The 9,957-nt window shown below is 33.8% G+C and overlaps 1 non-coding gene across 1 annotated transcript; it reads right to left on the bottom strand.

Annotated features, from left to right (window-relative positions):
• Positions 1-3,825: 3,825 nt before the first annotated feature.
• LOC124523540 (small nucleolar RNA SNORA72) lies at positions 3,826-3,956 on the bottom strand. The gene has a single exon (XR_006965021.1). It is a non-coding gene; the product is annotated as a small nucleolar RNA SNORA72 (small nucleolar RNA).
• Positions 3,957-9,957: the final 6,001 nt, after the last annotated feature.

Raw genomic sequence — 9,957 nt, forward strand, 5'->3', positions numbered from 1 at the left:
CTTGCCCAAACTTACATGAGCTTTTTGAACATGCCTGAGAAGGTATTTTTCATCCCTTACAACCAAGTCCTGATCATTTGTGTCATTCTCTGAACATTCTACAAGAGCCTAATCTGCACTTGTTTAGGTTTGGAAACAGAATGTAGAAGCAGAAATAGATTTTACAGTTCAGTTAAATCATAGCTTCCATCCAACTCCTTTTCAAAATGAAGACTTGACTGATATGCCTGAAATCTGAATCAATTCACAGCAGGATCTGTTTCTGATTTCCTATTCTGGGATTCTTTGTACCATATTCTGCTTATGAGATTCTGGAAGTATCTTTCTGTGGAGTCATACACAACTGTTCAAGAGTTTTGAATGATCACTGAAGCTGTTATGGACATCCTGAGTAGTATTAATTTTGGGGCGCCTGGGTGGCGCAGTCGGTTAAGCCTCCGACTTCAGCCAGGTCACGATCTCGCGGTCCGTGAGTTCGAGCCCCGCGTCGGGCTCTGGGCTGATGGCTCAGAGCCTGGAGCCTGTTTCCGATTCTGTGTCTCCCTCTCTCTCTGCCCCTCCCCCGTTCATGCTCTGTCTCTCTCTGTCCCAAAAATAAATAAACGTTCAAAAAAAGAAAATTAAAAAAAAATTATACATTGATTCATGATATTATCTTGGGTATTTAAATAAAAAAAATTAATGTTTATTCTCATTTCGGAGACAGAGAGACATTGCAAGTGGGGGAGGGGCAAAGAGAGAGGGAGACACAGAATCCGAAGCAGGATCCAGGCTCTGAGCTGTCAACAACAGAGACCAACACGGGGCTTGAATCCATGAACCGTGAGATCATGACCTGAGTCAAAATCAGACACTCAACCAACTGAGCTGCTCAGGTACCCTGGGTATTTAAATTTTTGTTACTAAGATATTATTGGTATAATTTTCCACAATAATTTGGTTTTGTTAACCAATATACATATATGTTTACTTTAACTTTACAAATTTATTCAACTTAATATATGATTTTTGGTATAGGTAATGTCTAATATGTGAAGGCTATGAACAATAAAAGTTTAACATATTTTTATTTTCTAAAAGCTGTTTTTCTTATGTAATAATTACCTACATGTGTTTGTTAGCAAGTGAATATAAGCCAATTTCCTTTCATTTAATATTCAATAATGTCATCAAGTTATCTAAGAGTTGTAACTAATTCAAGAAAATAAAATTGTATACCTATAGATAATATTTTTCTACACAATTTTGACTTTTCTCCAAGTGCAATAGCAATTTCTAGACTTCACATCTGCTAAATATTACCAGGGTTATGGCACATTCTGTAGTGGACAAACATTACAGTGACTCTCAATGATTTCTACATCCTTTTGTTCATGCTTTGCATAAAACCCTCCCCTTGAGTGTGGGTAGAAACTGTGACTTGCTTCTAACCTATGGAATGCAGTAAAGGTGATGGGATGTCATACCCATGATCATATTAAGTTATAAAATATTGTATTTACTAGTTTCTTCCACTCTCTGTTGCTGATTTTTTTTTTAATGTTTACTCCTTTTTAAGAGACAGAGCATGATGACTTTTCATGAATCCATTAGAGAACAGAGAGCACCAAGCAAATGATCACCCTAAAACCTAGAATTGCAGGTGAATCTAGGGTGTCATAGTCAAGATCCTACGTGGAGCAGATCTGCTAGAGCACAAAACTTAAATGGTTATTTTGACAAACAGCTGAGGCTGAATATCAAATAACCTAAGAGTGAGAAAGTTCAAGGGGCCACAATTTAAAGAAGTCCCCACAAATTCATGGGTTTACCTCAAATAATCCCAATGATTCTCATAGCAAAGAGTCAAGAAAGAAAAGGTTTTGGGGCTCCAGCAGATGGAAAAGATAAGCAACGATTTGGAAATATACTCACAGAATTCTATATAACAAGGCTTAATCTTTACTGGAAAACATTTTACTGATTGTTGTCTGAAGTGGGGGAAGGGAATTTCCCCAAATACTGGCTTTACTGTACCTTCAACTAAGCAGGGGGAAAAACAAAACAACAGCAAAACAACAACAAAAAAACAAAAAAAAAAAACCAACAAAACAAAACAAAACACACTAAGAAACACTTGTGAAGATCACACATAGGCAAGGCATGTAGGATCATTAACAGACTGAGATTTAGTCATAAGATTATAAAATGCATCCCTTACTCCACTCTTTATCAACACAACAAAAGAGCTCCAAATCAATAACAGTGGATTACAGTGGAGAGATCTGCAAGGCACTGACTCTAAGGATGAGTTCTTAGGGAAGCCCAAAGACAACCCAGAGAAACAAAATTCAAATACAATACAGGAACTTGAAGCATCCATTACCTACAACTACAGCAAGCACTAAACACCACCCAACTCCTAGTCAGAGTAACCTAAAATCTCACACAAAATACCTATGTATTTTAGTCCTTATTATTTGATACATTATGTTAGGCTTTCAACAAAAAATAATGAGTTATGCTAAAAGACAATAAAACAAAACAAAACAAAACAAAACCAACAACAACAAAAACATTGTGTGAAAATAAAAAGTACACATCAGAACCAGACTCAGATATGACATGCATGTTGAAACTCTCAGAAAAGTAGTTTAAAATAATTATGATTACTATATTAAGGGCTCTAATGGGAAAAGTAGAGAACATATGAAAAGAGATGTGTGATATAAGTAGAGATATGAAAACTCTAAGTAAGTATCAAAAGTTAGTGTAGAAATAAAAAACACTACAACATAAATCAAGAATGCTTTTGATAGGCTCATTGGTACAATTGGACATGCCAGAGGAAGGAATAAATGAGATTTAATATAGGTCAATAGAAACATTCCAACTGATATGCAAAAAGAAAAAAAAAACAAGAATAATAACAGCTTAAAAAGAAAGGAACACACAAGACAATTTCAAAAGCTGTAAGATACAGGCAATTAGATAGCAGAAGAAGCGAGAGGGGATGAAGAAGACATATTTGTAGAAATGTTCACTAAAATGTTTCCAAAATTATTAACAAATAGCAAACCACAGATCCGAGAAGCTCGAAGAACCAAACAAGATAATGACTAAAAATTCTATACCTGGGCATATCATATTCAAACTGCAGAGAAACAAAGATAAAAATGAAATCTGATAAGAAGCTAAAAATGAAAACAATTTAACTACAGAGAAAAGTAACAAGATGTACACAGACTTCTTGTCATAAACCATGCAGCAAAAAGAGAGTAGAGTGAAATATGTAAGTATTGAAAGAAAATAACCGAAAACCTAGAATTCTATAATCTTTTAAAACTGAAGGAGATACAAGCCTTTCTCAAACAAAAATAAAAAAATAAAATTCACTGACAACAGAACTACCCTATATGAAATGTTTAACAAAGTTCTGAGGATGAAGGAATTTCATATAAGTGTAAAACTTGGATTTACATGAAAAATGGAATAGGACTAAATAAAAAATAATTGAAGGAAAAATATTTTTAATTCCTATATTATTCTTTTTTTTTTTTACATTTCCAATTATTTTATCAAGGTAAGAAGTACAGAAGCATCACTTGCAAGTGCTCAACAATCAACAATCATTATTGAATGCAACTAAAAGTAGTACACTCTACTTTTTTCGAAAAAATAAAACAATAGTTTACAATTCATTTAATGGCAACTGGTAATCATTAAATTGTCAATGGTTATCTTCAAAAGTTATTACACTAGCTGTGCTGTCATTTCTTAAGGATGATCAGATACCTAAAGTCACAGATGTTTCCCACATAAGATGCAACATATAAATCAGACTTGATTTATCACAAGCATTAACAAAACCAGACCTAGGGAAAGAATTATTTCTGGAGACATATGCATAGTCTTAATACAGTGAATATTTAGCCCACCTGGATATTACAAAATCAGAACAGCAAGAATATTTGCAGTAAATTTCCCTATTCTTAATTGATCCAAAAAGAAAACTGTTTGTTGAAATTAATAATACTAATAATATATTTAATGATTATAGTATAGGGATGAGTGAAATGAATTACAGCAAGGTTAAAAGGGATGGAAAAGAGAAACTGAACATGCTCTTTTGTATGTTACTTGCACTACATGGGAAGCAATATAGTGTTAGTTGAAGGGGGATTTGGGTTATTTCAAGGGAAATAACTATTTTTTTTAAAGAAACCTAACTGAAATGCAAATACAGGAGATAAAATGGAATCATATAAAACACTCAGTTAAAACCTGAGAAAGGATAAAAGGGGAAGCAGGAAACAAAAGACAATTATGATAAAAAGAAAACAGTTACAAAAAGGTAGATATTAAATCCAAATACATCAAGAATCACTTTAAATATGAATGGTTCACATATGTTAATTAAAAACAGAGATTGTCAGAGTGAGCTATCAAGCCAGAAATGACATGGATCAACTTTAAATGCTTATTCCTAAGTGAAAGAAACCAGTTGGAAAAGGCTACAAACTGTATGATTCCAATCATATGTATGACATTATGGGAAAGACAAGACTACACAGACACTGTAATGATCAATGGCTGACACAGCATGGGACAAGAGAAGAATGCTGAACGGTGAAGCACAGGGAATTTTTTTAAGGTAGTGAAACTGTTGTGTATGAGACCAAGATGGTGGATGTATGACTATATATTAATCAAAACATATTGAACTTTACAGTAGCACAAAGGTTGATCCTTAATATATACAACATTTAAAAAACTGTTTAGGATATCAAGGGTTCCCAGGAGGTAATGCAGACTGTAACAAAAGAATTTAACTCTATTAAAATTGTACAGACAACATCACTGGAGGACGTGGTGAAAAAGATGCTGACCTAAGTAACTTGGAAGTAAGGAAATCCTATAAAACACGGTGGGGGGGAAAAAAGAAAAGAAAAAGGACATAAGTCCTGTAGTCTAATTGATAATGTTGTTTCTAGTAATGGTATAGGTCTATAATTCTGATACTCCTATGTATGCACACTGGAAAGGAACAATAAGGTAAGTCGATAGCAGATGGTATGAGTCAGGTTTCTTATTATAGGAATGGGAATTTACAAATAAGCAAGGGGACAAAGACAGAAAGATTCATGTGGTAACAGATGAGAGTTGGAGACATCCATATCAATTCATGTTTAGCTTAATATAGGTAAGCTTGTTATGTAATGACACTCCAGTAGCAATAAGTACACCTACTGTCCAAGTCTTGCTTTCATTGTTTTACAAAAGGAACGAGGGATCTTTAAAAAAATGGCCAATTATAGTCAGGGGCTAATATAGCAGAAAATTTACAGTATCTTATAATGAAAGGAAGGAAAGGTCACAATGATGGGGGTATTTCATAGAACACAGGAGCCAAATGAAAGAGTTCTTGATGGTCAAGATGAAAATGTTTGTGCAAACAAAATAAATAAAATAGTTTTGGCTTATAACCCAAAGTATGATATAAATATCCACGGGTTAATACTGATACAAAAATGATTACAAAATAAATGAGTGAAAATATATAAGCACCTCATTCCAAACAATTGATACTTGATACTCTAAGGAGTCAGAATATATTTCTTCAAATCTTAATGTTGGCTTTTCATAGTAACTTCTTTCTAAGGAGTAGATAGCATAGAAAGGGAAGAAAAGACTAATTTTATAGTAGAGAAACCCAATAAAACCATATGTGCAAGCTGTATAAGGCTAATGTCAATAGTGATAAATTATGTTAGTAATATGCATTCTTAATGTAACATAATGAAAATGGCACTTTACCTTTGTGATCATCCTACCAAAAATTCATAACCCCAATTTAATCATGAAAATGTGAGTAAATACCTGTGCAGTACTCCTCAAAACCATCAACTTGATCAAAAACAAGGAAAGTCTGAAAAATTGTCATAGCCAAGAGGAGTCTACGAAAATATGATGACTAAAGGTAATGTGGTATCCTGAATGGGATCTTGAATAAAAATCACAAAATTAAGGAAATGTAAAAAAAGTTCAGTAAATAATAATGTATCAGTATTGACCCATTAATTGTAACAAATGTACCAAATTACCAAATTAATGTACCAAATTAATATAAGAAGTCAACTATATCATTAATATAAGAAGTCAATTATAGGAGACAATGGCTGCAGAGAATGAGAATTTTGTATTATCTTCATAAGTTATTATCAGTCTAAAACTATTCAAAAGGAAAAAATCTTAATGAGAAAAAAAAGGTCAAAATATGGTGTACTTCCATGAATTTCAACGTAAGAAAATACTCTTGCCTTTTTAAGGCTTTAAGATGAATGGGAACTCAATACAGCAACATTGTTAAATGATTACTTTTGGTAATCGAAGAGGGTGGGTTTGAATCCTTGTTCTAATACTGAAAAGATGAATTATCTTCAATGCTTATAAGTATTAGGTGCATGTGACACTAATATAATGACAACAGAAGAATTATGTACTGAAACCTTGAAGGGAACAAATGCTTTCCAAAACAAGGTCAGATTACTTAATTTGAAGTTATAAATGCATCCGAATAGAGGCTAGTAGTGTGAATGCCAGTGAGCGTGTGTGTTTGCATATGTGTGTGACTGTTTGTATTTGTAGAAATCTGTGTTTGGAAAGCAACAGAAGCCTAGAAATGGAGCACAGAGTACCTAGTTTCAACAGTGTTTCCAGTCTAGTTCCAGAAAGAGGATGATCTGAATAAGAACTAGTATTCCTATGGTGGTAACAGGTAGAGTTGGATTCATGAAGCTATGTTATTCAGGTGAGAAACAATAAAATTCATCTATTTGATTTTTCCTGTGCTGTAACACATTTAGCAATTTAGAGTCTGACTATATTTAGGATTTCCATGTACATTTATACAAAGACAGTACACTGACCAGGAAAAAAAAATGGCGTATCTTCACATCTTTATTCCAAATATCTCTCCTTTAAAATCTAATAGATGCCTGATTTGTATGCATCTATTCTGAGCTCAGTTAACCTGCAACATCCTTGGGTTTGATCAGCTTGTGATGTTTCAGGGCTTTTCCAAATAATATTCAACATTTTTGCATTTGGGTTTCTTCCAACTGCAACTTCCTTCTTCAATCAAATTAAACATGTTTAATTCATTTGGATCTAAGATTAAAGTATTTATACTATGAATTTAAACTTCAGTAAGAGTTACTCAGTAAATCAGTATAAATATTAGTAAGTGGAAATATTAGTATTAGTGTTACTTCATTTATAGTAGTCACACCCATGTCATATGACCATTTTCCCAATTTACTCAAGAACATAAACATAAAATCATAAGAAACAAACACAGATTCAAAAGCATTTGAGAAAGAAAAATGGCATGTTGTTTTAGAGACACTTTTCTAAGGTATTTTCTAGGCTCAGTCAATTGTTTTGAGTTTAAATACAGAGAATGGAAAGTGTTCAGTGGCATTTAGTTTCATGATGACTTTAAAGCGAAGGAGGAAGGCTGGACAAAAACATGTAAGGCGTGACTCTCCCAAGGAGTCTAGGACAATAGTTATGACACAGGTATTGGAGCCAGATGGATGTGAAATGCAACTCCAGCAATCCTTACGGCTTGCTGATATTAAGGAAGTTTTCTACTTTCTCAAGGCCTCTTCTTGTTTCTTACTAGATAGGGACAATAATGCTATCCACTTTTATAATTGTAGCTTATCATACAACTAGTTCTCCATAACTTCTAATTATCATTGTAATTTCTTTTGTCAGTATGATCATTAGGATGATAGTTATTATTTTACTGTGCTACAAACACATAATCTGGTTCACTGGGTGGGTGGGAAAAACTATCCTATCAAACTACGATTCTAAATGGTATTAATTTCATCCAATCAGACTGTGACCCAATACACTACTACAACTAATAATAATAATAACAACAACAACAACAAGTCAATTCCCTGCTTTTAATCTTTCTTCATACATAGGGCAAAAATGCTGTGAAGGATTGTAAATATATATTTTTTTCTTTAAGTATAAAGAATAATTTAAATTATCATAAAGAAATAGGCATAAAATTTCATATAAAAATCCAAAAGGATTGGACATAAAGATGGTCCTGTAATAACTACAATGATTAATAATATTTTCACTGTGTCATAATGACTGTTAGTATATTGTACAGAAAGGAGTCAAACAAGAGTTCCAACATATCTACAATCTGCTTATAGTTCACTTGGTGCCATATGATTAGTTCTGGCCCATGGAAATGAATAGAAATGATATGCTACTTTGATACTGTGGAATTTGACATCCTTCCCATCTCTCTGTTTTTTATATCTGTCTCAACAACGCTGGAGACTATGTTGTCCACAATGAAGATTGGATTTTCTGGAATCTGGATTTTCCAAGATACAGTTTAGTATACACTGTATGTAGTATATAGTGCCTTTGGGATCAATAATACCTGTGGAAAGGAGAGGAAAGAAACAGGATTGGGCAGAGGATCAAATTTAAGCTGAGATCCTGGCACCTGTCTTGCTCTCTCCGGGAGCTAGAAAAATTTGAAAAGAGAAGAGAAGGGAAGGGGAGGGGAGGGGAGGGGAGGGGAGGGGAGGGAAGGGAAGGGAAGGGAAGGGAAGGGAAGGGAAGGGAAGGGAAGGGAAGGGAAGGGAAAGGAAAGGAAAGGAAAGGAAAGGAAAGGAAAGGAAAGGAAAGGAAAGGAAAAGAAAAGGGCCTATTTAACGTCGAATATTACATTGAAGCAGTCATGCCTTCACATACCTGCTTTAATCAGTCCTTAGATGCAATGAGTCCTTCTGTGACGCATCATCATGTCCACCACATTCCAAAAGGCACAATTATAAGATGGAGAAAGGTTGCCAAAAGCAGCAGTCGACTGTGACATTAAGATTAAGCCACTGGGTTTCAGGGCTTGTCTACCGCTTTGCTAGGGTTAGTTTTCCTAATACAAGAATATATTAGAATGTATTTATCTCCTATATGATATCTTCTATATTAATTCTTATATTTACTGCACTATTTTTAAACCAAGTCAGTTTTATTTAGATCTATACTTGCACTGGCATATTAGGGAAATAATGTTATGAGAAAAAAAGAAAACCAGTTAGCATCTAATTTTATCATACTTAAAATACAACCTGTAGGACTGAAACCTTTCATAGAGATGTATTTTCCCAGATTAGATCTTTCATTGGTTTGGCAAGAGAAACTTGCTGCTTAAAAAAAATAAAACATTATCATATAATGACCAATGGACATTCATTTTGGCTGTATGAGTAGTAATGCAGCTTCAAGTTTAAACAACATAAGGTTAAAAGACTATGAGCTTTTATGAATTTAAGAATAGCTGAAATAAATATTGAAGTGTAAATCCAATCCAATCCGGTATTGTTACATGATTTCTAATTTGCAGTAGTCATATGCTGGTCTCAGAGAGTTAAATGCTAAGCAAAAGTACTCTGAGATGATATTAAGATCAAATGGCCACATAGCCAGGATGTGCATTTTGAATAACATTTCCTCAATGATGAGAAAAGAAATGTTGGGTGCAGTGACTTTTAAACAATGGCCGAATAAGGTTACAATAAAATAAATCAGAGAAGTGAGATGGTTTAATGGCTTTTTAATGAGCCTAATGTTTTCCGTTTTAATGAGCCCTCTTACATCAGCTTTAATTATTTTATGAGAATGAGAAATGATTGAGAAATGGCTTGCATTAATTCAATTTTCTGTTCAGTCTTCCCACAAGCCATTATGGCATAGTGGCTAATGGAAGTCAACTTGGATAAGTGGGAACTTGGATAATAGGACAAGTCGCGGCTAAATTTAGTTAGACACTTGATATGTTAACTGGTGATAAGGTTATATTTCCTCATTTTGCAAAGAGTGCACACCAAATGCCCACAAAGTATTTTAACACTATAGCACAAGCAAAAATTAATT

Source organism: Lynx rufus, unplaced genomic scaffold, assembly GCF_022079265.1.
Source record: "Lynx rufus isolate CCGP_SWC_20201006 ecotype Redwood Valley unplaced genomic scaffold, mLynRuf1.p SCAF_1, whole genome shotgun sequence".
NCBI lineage: Eukaryota > Metazoa > Chordata > Mammalia > Carnivora > Felidae > Lynx > Lynx rufus.